Source organism: Stylophora pistillata, chromosome 11, assembly GCF_964205215.1.
Source record: "Stylophora pistillata chromosome 11, jaStyPist1.2, whole genome shotgun sequence".
Lineage (NCBI taxonomy): Eukaryota > Metazoa > Cnidaria > Anthozoa > Scleractinia > Pocilloporidae > Stylophora > Stylophora pistillata.
The window spans coordinates 1810759-1823075 of record NC_142529.1 but is presented as its reverse complement, the minus strand read 5'-3'; the positions used below and the strand labels follow the sequence as shown (position 1 = coordinate 1823075).

The following is a 12317-nucleotide window of genomic DNA, read 5'->3' as shown; positions in this document are numbered from 1 at the left end:
CTAACGTACTAAGCAAATTCAGAACAAGCCGTGATGAGTTGTCCGTAGCGAGTACTAACGTACTAACGTACTAACGTACTAAGCAAATTCAGAACAAGCCGAGATGAGTTGTCGTACCGAGTACTAAGGTACTAACGTACTAACGTACTAACGTACTAACGTACTAAGCAAATTCAGAACAAGCCGTGATGAGTTGTCGTACCGAGTACTAAGGTACTAACGTACTAACGTACTAACGTACTAACGTACTAAGCAAATTCAGAACAAGCCGTGATGAGTTGTCCGTACCGAGTAATAAGGTACTAACGTACTAACGTACTAAGCAAATTCAGAACAAGCCGTGATGAGTTGTCCGTACCTAGTACTAAGGTACTAACGTACTAAGCAAATTCAGAACAAGCCGTGACGAGTTGTCCGTACCGAGTGTTAAGGTACTAACGTACTAAGCAAATTCAGAACAAGCCGTGATGAGTTGTCCGTACCGAGTAATAAGGTACTAACGTACTAAGCAAATTCAGAACAAGCCGTGACGAGTTGTCCGTACCGAGTACTAAGGTACTAACGTACTAAGCAAATTCAGAACAAGCCGTGACGAGTTGTCCGTACCGAGTACTAAGGTACTAACGTACTATGCAAATTCAGAACAAGCCGTGACGAGTTGTCCGTACCGAGTAATAAGGTACTAACGTACTAAGCAAATTCAGAACAAGCCGTGACGAGTTGTCCGTACCGAGTAATAAGGTACTAACGTACTAAGCAAATTCAGAACAAGCCGTGATGAGTTGTCCGTACCGAGTACTAAGGTACTAACGTACTAAGCAAATTCAGAACAAGCCATGATGAGTTGTCCGTACCGAGTACTAAGGTACTAACGTACTAACGTACTAACGTACTAAGCAAATTCAGAACAAGCCGTGATGAGTTGTCCGTACCGAGTAATAAGGTACTAACGTACTAAGCAAATTCAGAACAAGCCGTGATGAGTTGTCCGTACCGAGTACTAAGGTACTAACGTACTAAGCAAATTCAGAACAAGCCGTGATGAGTTGTCCGTACCGAGTACTAAGGTACTAACGTACTATGCAAATTCAGAACAAGCCGTGACGAGTTGTCCGTACCGAGTAATAAGGTACTAACGTACTAAGCAAATTCAGAACAAGCCGTGACGAGTTGTCTGTACCGAGTACTAAGGTACTAACGTACTAAGCAAATTCAGAACAAGCCGTGATGAGTTGTCCGTACCTAGTACTAAGGTACTAACGTACTATGCAAATTCAGAACAAGCCGTGACGAGTTGTCTGTACCGAGTACTAAGGTACTAACGTACTAAGCAAATTCAGAACAAGCCGTGATGAGTTGTCTGTACCGAGTAATAAGGTACTAACGTACTAAGCAAATTCAGAACAAGCCGTGATGAGTTGTCTGTACCGAGTACTAAGGTACTAACGTACTATGCAAATTCAGAACAAGCCGTGACGAGTTGTCTGTACCGAGTACTAAGGTACTAACGTACTAAGCAAATTCAGAACAAGCCGTGATGAGTTGTCCGTACCGAGTACTAAGGTACTAACGTACTAAGCAAATTCAGAACAAGCCGTGATGAGTTGTCCGTACCGAGTAATAAGGTACTAACGTACTAAGCAAATTCAGAACAAGCCATGATGAGTTGTCCGTACCGAGTAATAAGGTACTAACGTACTAAGCAAATTCAGAACAAGCCGTGATGAGTTGTCCGTACCGAGTACTAAGGTACTAACGTACTAAGCAAATTCAGAACAAGCCATGATGAGTTGTCCGTACCGAGTAATAAGGTACTAACGTACTAAGCAAATTCAGAACAAGCCGTGATGAGTTGTCCGTACCGAGTACTAAGGTACTAACGTACTAAGCAAATTCAGAACAAGCCGTGATGAGTTGTCCGTACCGAGTACTAAGGTACTAACGTACTATGCAAATTCAGAACAAGCCGTGACGAGTTGTCCGTACCGAGTAATAAGGTACTAACGTACTAAGCAAATTCAGAACAAGCCGTGACGAGTTGTCTGTACCGAGTACTAAGGTACTAACGTACTAAGCAAATTCAGAACAAGCCGTGATGAGTTGTCCGTACCTAGTACTAAGGTACTAACGTACTATGCAAATTCAGAACAAGCCGTGACGAGTTGTCTGTACCGAGTACTAAGGTACTAACGTACTAAGCAAATTCAGAACAAGCCGTGATGAGTTGTCTGTACCGAGTAATAAGGTACTAACGTACTAAGCAAATTCAGAACAAGCCGTGATGAGTTGTCTGTACCGAGTACTAAGGTACTAACGTACTATGCAAATTCAGAACAAGCCGTGACGAGTTGTCTGTACCGAGTACTAAGGTACTAACGTACTAAGCAAATTCAGAACAAGCCGTGATGAGTTGTCCGTACCGAGTAATAAGGTACTAACGTACTAAGCAAATTCAGAACAAGCCATGATGAGTTGTCCGTACCGAGTAATAAGGTACTAACGTACTAAGCAAATTCAGAACAAGCCGTGATGAGTTGTCCGTACCGAGTACTAAGGTACTAACGTACTAAGCAAATTCAGAACAAGCCGTGATGAGTTGTCCGTACCGAGTAATAAGGTACTAACGTACTAAGCAAATTCAGAACAAGCCGTGATGAGTTGTCCGTACCGAGTAATAAGGTACTAACGTACTAAGCAAATTCAGAACAAGCCATGATGAGTTGTCCGTACCGAGTAATAAGGTACTAACGTACTAAGCAAATTCAGAACAAGCCATGATGAGTTGTCCGTACCGAGTAATAAGGTACTAACGTACTAAGCAAATTCAGAACAAGCCGTGATGAGTTGTCCGTACCGAGTACTAAGGTACTAACGTACTAAGCAAATTCAGAACAAGCCGTGATGAGTTGTCCGTACCGAGTAATAAGGTACTAACGTACTAAGCAAATTCAGAACAAGCCGTGATGAGTTGTCCGTACCGAGTAATAAGGTACTAACGTACTAAGCAAATTCAGAACAAGCCGTGATGAGTTGTCCGTACCGAGTACTAAGGTACTAACGTACTAAGCAAATTCAGAACAAGCCGTGATGAGTTGTCCGTACCGAGTAATAAGGTACTAACGTACTAAGCAAATTCAGAACAAGCCGTGATGAGTTGTCCGTACCGAGTACTAAGGTACTAACGTACTATGCAAATTCAGAACAAGCCGTGATGAGTTGTCTGTAGCGAGTACTAAGGTACTAACGTACTAAGCAAATTCAGAACAAGCCGTGATGAGTTGTCCGTAGCGAGTACTAACGTACTAACGTACTAAGCAAATTCAGAACAAGCCGTGATGAGTTGTCCGTACCGAGTACTAACGTACTAACGTACTAAGCAAATTCAGAACAAGCCGTGATGAGTTGTCGTACCGAGTACTAAGGTACTAACGTACTAACGTACTAACGTACTAAGCAAATTCAGAACAAGCCGTGATGAGTTGTCGTACCGAGTACTAAGGTACTAACGTACTAACGTACTAACGTACTAACGTACTAAGCAAATTCAGAACAAGCCGTGATGAGTTGTCGTACCGAGTACTAAGGTACTAACGTACTAACGTACTAACGTACTAAGCAAATTCAGAACAAGCCGTGATGAGTTGTCGTACCGAGTACTAAGGTACTAACGTACTAACGTACTAAGGTACTAACGTACTAAGCAAATTCAGAACAAGCCGTGATGAGTTGTCCGTACCGAGTAATAAGGTACTAACGTACTAACGTACTAAGCAAATTCAGAACAAGCCGTGATGAGTTGTCCGTACTGAGTACTAAGGTACTAACGTACTAAGCAAATTCAGAACAAGCCGTGACGAGTTGTCCGTACCGAGTAATAAGGTACTAACGTACTAAGCAAATTCAGAACAAGCCATGATGAGTTGTCCGTACCGAGTACTAAGGTACTAACGTACTAAGCAAATTCAGAACAAGCCGTGATGAGTTGTCCGTACCGAGTAATAAGGTACTAACGTACTAAGCAAATTCAGAACAAGCCGTGATGAGTTGTCCGTACCGAGTAATAAGGTACTAACGTACTAAGCAAATTCAGAACAAGCCATGATGAGTTGTCCGTACCGAGTACTAAGGTACTAACGTACTAAGCAAATTCAGAACAAGCCGTGATGAGTTGTCCGTACCGAGTACTAAGGTACTAACGTACTAAGCAAATTCAGAACAAGCCGTGACGAGTTGTCCGTACCGAGTAATAAGGTACTAACGTACTAAGCAAATTCAGAACAAGCCGTGATGAGTTGTCCGTACCGAGTAATAAGGTACTAACGTACTAAGCAAATTCAGAACAAGCCGTGATGAGTTGTCCGTACCGAGTAATAAGGTACTAACGTACTAAGCAAATTCAGAACAAGCCGTGATGAGTTGTCCGTACCGAGTACTAAGGTACTAACGTACTAAGGAAATTCAGAACAAGCCGTGATGAGTTGTCGTACCGAGTACTAAGGTACTAACGTACTAAGCAAATTCAGAACAAGCCGTGATGAGTTGTCGTACCGAGTACTAAGGTACTAACGTACTAACGTACTAACGTACTAAGCAAATTCAGAACAAGCCGTGATGAGTTGTCGTACCGAGTACTAAGGTACTAACGTACTAACGTACTAACGTACTAACGTACTAAGCAAATTCAGAACAAGCCGTGATGAGTTGTCGTACCGAGTACTAAGGTACTAACGTACTAACGTACTAACGTACTAAGCAAATTCAGAACAAGCCGTGATGAGTTGTCGTACCGAGTACTAAGGTACTAACGTACTAACGTACTAAGGTACTAACGTACTAAGCAAATTCAGAACAAGCCGTGATGAGTTGTCCGTACCGAGTAATAAGGTACTAACGTACTAAGCAAATTCAGAACAAGCCGTGACGAGTTGTCCGTACCGAGTAATAAGGTACTAACGTACTAAGCAAATTCAGAACAAGCCATGATGAGTTGTCCGTACCGAGTAATAAGGTACTAACGTACTAAGCAAATTCAGAACAAGCCGTGATGAGTTGTCCGTACCGAGTACTAAGGTACTAACGTACTAAGCAAATTCAGAACAAGCCATGATGAGTTGTCCGTACCGAGTAATAAGGTACTAACGTACTAAGCAAATTCAGAACAAGCCGTGATGAGTTGTCCGTACCGAGTACTAAGGTACTAACGTACTAAGCAAATTCAGAACAAGCCGTGATGAGTTGTCCGTACCGAGTAATAAGGTACTAACGTACTAAGCAAATTCAGAACAAGCCGTGATGAGTTGTCCGTACCGAGTAATAAGGTACTAACGTACTAAGCAAATTCAGAACAAGCCATGATGAGTTGTCCGTACCGAGTAATAAGGTACTAACGTACTAAGCAAATTCAGAACAAGCCATGATGAGTTGTCCGTACCGAGTAATAAGGTACTAACGTACTAAGCAAATTCAGAACAAGCCGTGATGAGTTGTCCGTACCGAGTACTAAGGTACTAACGTACTAAGCAAATTCAGAACAAGCCGTGATGAGTTGTCCGTACCGAGTACTAAGGTACTAACGTACTAAGCAAATTCAGAACAAGCCGTGATGAGTTGTCCGTACCGAGTACTAAGGTACTAACGTACTAAGCAAATTCAGAACAAGCCATGATGAGTTGTCCGTACCGAGTACTAAGGTACTAACGTACTAAGCAAATTCAGAACAAGCCGTGATGAGTTGTCTGTAGCGAGTACTAAGGTACTAACGTACTAAGCAAATTCAGAACAAGCCATGATGAGTTGTCCGTACCGAGTAATAAGGTACTAACGTACTAAGCAAATTCAGAACAAGCCGTGATGAGTTGTCCGTACCGAGTACTAAGGTACTAACGTACTAAGCAAATTCAGAACAAGCCGTGATGAGTTGTCCGTACCGAGTACTAAGGTACTAACGTACTAAGCAAATTCAGAACAAGCCGTGATGAGTTGTCCGTACCGAGTACTAAGGTACTAACGTACTAAGCAAATTCAGAACAAGCCATGATGAGTTGTCCGTACCGAGTACTAAGGTACTAACGTACTAAGCAAATTCAGAACAAGCCGTGATGAGTTGTCTGTAGCGAGTACTAAGGTACTAACGTACTAAGCAAATTCAGAACAAGCCGTGATGAGTTGTCTGTACCGAGTACTAAGGTACTAACGTACTAAGCAAATTCAGAACAAGCCGTGATGAGTTGTCTGTAGCGAGTACTAAGGTACTAACGTACTAAGCAAATTCAGAACAAGCCGTGATGAGTTGTCTGTAGCGAGTACTAAGGTACTAACGTACTAAGCAAATTCAGAACAAGCCGTGATGAGTTGTCTGTAGCGAGTACTAAGGTACTAACGTACTAAGCAAATTCAGAACAAGCCGTGATGAGTTGTCGTACCGAGTACTAAGGTACTAACGTACTAACGTACTAACGTACTAAGCAAATTCAGAACAAGCCGTGATGAGTTGTCGTACCGAGTACTAAGGTACTAACGTACTAACGTACTAACGTACTAACGTACTAAGCAAATTCAGAACAAGCCGTGATGAGTTGTCGTACCGAGTACTAAGGTACTAACGTACTAACGTACTAACGTACTAAGCAAATTCAGAACAAGCCGTGATGAGTTGTCGTACCGAGTACTAAGGTACTAACGTACTAACGTACTAAGGTACTAACGTACTAAGCAAATTCAGAACAAGCCGTGATGAGTTGTCCGTACCGAGTAATAAGGTACTAACGTACTAACGTACTAAGCAAATTCAGAACAAGCCGTGATGAGTTGTCCGTACTGAGTACTAAGGTACTAACGTACTAAGCAAATTCAGAACAAGCCGTGACGAGTTGTCCGTACCGAGTAATAAGGTACTAACGTACTAAGCAAATTCAGAACAAGCCATGATGAGTTGTCCGTACCGAGTACTAAGGTACTAACGTACTAAGCAAATTCAGAACAAGCCGTGACGAGTTGTCCGTACCGAGTAATAAGGTACTAACGTACTAAGCAAATTCAGAACAAGCCGTGATGAGTTGTCCGTACCGAGTAATAAGGTACTAACGTACTAAGCAAATTCAGAACAAGCCGTGATGAGTTGTCCGTACCGAGTAATAAGGTACTAACGTACTAAGCAAATTCAGAACAAGCCGTGATGAGTTGTCCGTACCGAGTACTAAGGTACTAACGTACTAAGCAAATTCAGAACAAGCCGTGATGAGTTGTCGTACCGAGTACTAAGGTACTAACGTACTAAGCAAATTCAGAACAAGCCGTGATGAGTTGTCGTACCGAGTACTAAGGTACTAACGTACTAACGTACTAACGTACTAAGCAAATTCAGAACAAGCCGTGATGAGTTGTCGTACCGAGTACTAAGGTACTAACGTACTAACGTACTAACGTACTAAGCAAATTCAGAACAAGCCGTGATGAGTTGTCGTACCGAGTACTAAGGTACTAACGTACTAACGTACTAACGTACTAACGTACTAAGCAAATTCAGAACAAGCCGTGATGAGTTGTCGTACCGAGTACTAAGGTACTAACGTACTAACGTACTAACGTACTAAGCAAATTCAGAACAAGCCGTGATGAGTTGTCGTACCGAGTACTAAGGTACTAACGTACTAACGTACTAAGGTACTAACGTACTAAGCAAATTCAGAACAAGCCGTGATGAGTTGTCCGTACCGAGTAATAAGGTACTAACGTACTAAGCAAATTCAGAACAAGCCGTGACGAGTTGTCCGTACCGAGTAATAAGGTACTAACGTACTAAGCAAATTCAGAACAAGCCGTGATGAGTTGTCCGTACCGAGTAATAAGGTACTAACGTACTAACGTACTAAGCAAATTCAGAACAAGCCGTGATGAGTTGTCCGTACTGAGTACTAAGGTACTAACGTACTAAGCAAATTCAGAACAAGCCGTGACGAGTTGTCCGTACCGAGTAATAAGGTACTAACGTACTAAGCAAATTCAGAACAAGCCGTGATGAGTTGTCCGTAGCGAGTACTAACGTACTAACGTACTAACGTACTAAGCAAATTCAGAACAAGCCGAGATGAGTTGTCGTACCGAGTACTAAGGTACTAACGTACTAACGTACTAACGTACTAACGTACTAAGCAAATTCAGAACAAGCCGTGATGAGTTGTCGTACCGAGTACTAAGGTACTAACGTACTAACGTACTAACGTACTAAGCAAATTCAGAACAAGCCGTGATGAGTTGTCGTACCGAGTACTAAGGTACTAACGTACTAACGTACTAACGTACTAACGTACTAAGCAAATTCAGAACAAGCCGTGATGAGTTGTCGTACCGAGTACTAAGGTACTAACGTACTAACGTACTAACGTACTAAGCAAATTCAGAACAAGCCGTGATGAGTTGTCGTACCGAGTACTAAGGTACTAACGTACTAACGTACTAAGGTACTAACGTACTAAGCAAATTCAGAACAAGCCGTGATGAGTTGTCCGTACCGAGTAATAAGGTACTAACGTACTAACGTACTAAGCAAATTCAGAACAAGCCGTGATGAGTTGTCCGTACCTAGTACTAAGGTACTAACGTACTAAGCAAATTCAGAACAAGCCGTGACGAGTTGTCCGTACCGAGTGTTAAGGTACTAACGTACTAAGCAAATTCAGAACAAGCCGTGATGAGTTTTCCGTACCGAGTACTAAGGTACTAACGTACTATGCAAATTCAGAAGAGGCAGCGATGAGTTTTCCGTACCGAGTACTAATGTACTAAGCAAATTTATAACAAGCCGTGATGAGTTGTCTGTACCGAGTACTAAGTTGTTCTAAGCGAGTTGTTCTCCACTACATTACGCATTAAAAATAAGGTCCACACCACAAAACCACAAACCCCAATGGTTATCAATATACTCCTTTTTTCACAGACTAAATCAAATGTTCAATTTCATGGCATGCATGAAAAGAACGAGAGTTGTAGTTAGTACGCTAGTACGTAGGTATTCATGCTCGCTGGAGAGCTGTAGTTAGTACGCTAGTACGCTAGTACGCAGGTATTCATCCTTGCTCGAGAGGTTTAGTTAGTACCCTAGTACGTTGGTATTCATGCTTGCTCGAGATGTTTACTTAGTACGCTAGTACGTAGGTATTCCTGCTCGCTCGAGAGCTGTAGTTAGTACGCTAGTACGCTAGTACGTAGGTATTCCAGCTCGTTCGAGAGTTGTAGTTAGTACGCTAGTACGTAGGTTTTCCTGCTCGTTCGAGAGCTGTAGTTAGTACGCTAGTACGTAGGTATTCCTGCTCGTTCGAGAGTTGTAGTTAGTACGCTAGTACGCTAGTACGTAGGTATTCTTGCTTGCTCGCTCGAGAGCTGTAGTTAGTACGCTAGTACGTAGGTTAACATGCTTGCTGGCGAGAGGTTTAGAACTGTTAGTACTGTAGGACTGATGAAAGCTGTTAGTACGGTAGTACTGATGAATAAGCAAAAATCTACAGAAAAGCAGTCCTATAATGGGCAGCATATGACGAAACCATCTGTTCAAATAATTTCTACAGGCGATCACTTGTTCGACCGCTGAGCCGTTTATCCGTTCGATCTCTTCTGTGAGGCTCATCTCAGTGTTCGAAAACTTAGCCGTTCATGCATTCGATAATTTTCATTAACCGTTCATCCATTCAACCTAATCTGTTCGAAAATTTTAATTAGCTGTTCATCCGTTTGAACTTATCTATTCGAAAATTTTCCCTAGCCGTTCATCCGTTTGACCTCATCTGTTCGAAAATTTTAATTAGCCGTTCATCCGTTCACAGTATCCGTTTCGAACGGCTTTCCTAGCCGTTCGTCACCCGTTTGCTTGCCGTTCCGTTCACTGTTCAAACGGCTACTGTTAGGAACATTTTCGTGTGAAGTCACAATTATGCCATAAGAAACACATTTGTAGCCTTGCACACTGTACGTAGCTATTTTTAATTTTATTTAAACATCATAAATTACTGACCCATCACTGTAAATAGTTGCCAAAAAGCCTTTCAAGGAGCAATTATTAAAGATTATCTTTATCATAACAAACGTTTTGATAGAATGCTATTATGGAATCCATACACTGTTTTATAGAGTGCTCAAAATCGATGGTTGACACTGTAATGTAACACCGCTTTTCGCAGCAACACTGTCACAATACGCCACTTGCATTGTAACACAACACCACTTTCCCGTCACGGTCACGCCTGCTATACATTTCGTATTGTGAGCTTGAGAACGTCTGTGGATATTCATTTTCAACTACAATCAATTATGGACAAATTGTAGCGGCCTCAGTTGACCAGCACTTGCTTAGCAGGTGTCGTTACCTCTGATAGAAAACTTAAACATCAAGCGCCTGTAACTCCCGTGAGGCTTAGCGCTCACACTATGCATGGCAAGAAAAACAGTCACCATGTTTCACATTTTTCTCTTAAGGCTGCAGAACTTGTATGGAATTCTGGATATTTTCCAAGTTTACTTGCGGACAGCTCCAATATGAGGTACGTTCTTTCACTAAAATTGATACAATTTGTTTCAATTTCTACAACCTGTATTCACTGTTCATTTCGTTTTTATGGTATAACACCTACTGATCCAATTTTTTGGAATCCGGTCCGGGTTTTGTCAATTGGACGCAATCCGATCCAGGTTTTGTTAACCCAATCTGATCCAGTCCAGGTTTTGTCAATCCGATCCGATCCACTCCAGTCTGGATTTTGTCAACACCCCCCACTGCCAGTTGTGTCTAATTCCACTTAAAGTAGTGGCAAGGTCTGATTGTTAATTCTCCCCTCTAGCTGCTTCACATTTCCTTATAGATTAGTTTTGAGAATTTGGTGTTAGATCAGGATAATAACTTCTACTTGATAAGTTAAAGAGAAGAAACAGAGAAAAGGCTTGCAACTTGGTTAACAGCATACCTATAACTTAATGAGTGAGTGACTCATCTGCATATTTGGGTGACCTTAAAAACTTGTTAATACACTCTGCATATTCACAAGTTAAAAATACGATGCAGACTTGGATAAGCCATTTCAAATTAACTTTGGCCTCTTTTTAAAAAACAAGGCCTAGTGCTTAACCATTCTTGGGAAAATGAGTTTAATTTACATGTGAATGATAACCTATTATCATATGCAAGGATGAGCACCAGGACTCGCTTTGAAAAAGAGGCTAAAGGTAAGGCATATTTCTCCAATCCGGGACCTTACTTAGATATCTGTGAAACTGATCCATCGAATTATCTGCGATGCAACTAAACGATCGAAATTCCACTATCCGTTACTAACGACGAAAAATCCTCCGATTAAGAGAATACGTGGACCGAAAGCAATTCTTCTTCGCTTTTTGGTACCATTCAGCTCATAACACCTCACTGTTGTTAACTGACGGTGCAGGTAGCGAAAACACGCACATCAAGTTTTGACGTAAATTAGATTGAAAACTTTTTACAAAATTAGATACATTCCTAACTTAGTGGGCTTCTCCTGAAGAAGTGTTCTTAAGTTGGCAAAAAGAAGAGCTATAAGCGAGTTTCCAGACGACGCAAACGCAAGCCCTACTCAGCACATTCGTGAGGTCTGAGATTACAAATTGATGACCATTTGCATGTTTCGTCACTACAACCTTGGACATAACGTGAAGGAACAGTTAATCATTTAGAAATAACCAGAAAAACTTTAAATCTGAAAAGTGGCATCGAACGGTCCCCGAAACGATGGAAAGTCGTAATTCCCTAATCGCATACCTTTGATCACTCGGGCACATGTAGATTGTTGCTACATACAGGTTTCCATGGCTAAAAGCCTCTAAAAGTTATGACCACAACCTTTCGGATGAACCAATCACTCGAAGACATGATTACAAGCTAAAGAACTTAGAAACTCAACCCATGATTGATGCAAACACTCCCTTGCTTAAAAGTCTGCTCCATCGAAGACCACTTTTCCGCATCAAGAGGGAGGATGAGGTTGCGTAGTAACTTCTCTTGGTCACATGATTTAAGTTCCCAACGATGTGTGGACAGTGGACTACGGCACGGTGGATTAGAAAGTATGTCGGATAATCCCTGGAGGGTTAAAGGTGTACGATTTTGGAATGCGGTTAAATGAAAGGCTTAAAATGCTGACACTCATCCAAGCATGTTCCAACAAATGAAAGAGACAGTTCATCATCAATACTGAGAATTGCTCATGAAATTGGGAGTAGTAATTTGGTTATCTGCTAATTTGCATGTGGGTAATTTGAAGCCCATGTCCTGATTGGCTACCAGAGCAAGCAAGATG

At 41.7% G+C, this 12317-nt stretch overlaps 1 pseudogene across 1 annotated transcript in view; it reads right to left on the bottom strand.

Moving 5' to 3' along the window:
* LOC148719632 (uncharacterized) overlaps positions 1–12142 on the bottom strand; it is a 36299-nt pseudogene extending 24157 nt beyond the window's left edge. The window contains exon 1 of the transcript XR_015993254.1: positions 11780–12142. The product of XR_015993254.1 is annotated as an uncharacterized LOC148719632 (transcript). The remainder of the gene's footprint in view (positions 1–11779) is intronic.
* Positions 12143–12317: the final 175 nt, after the last annotated feature.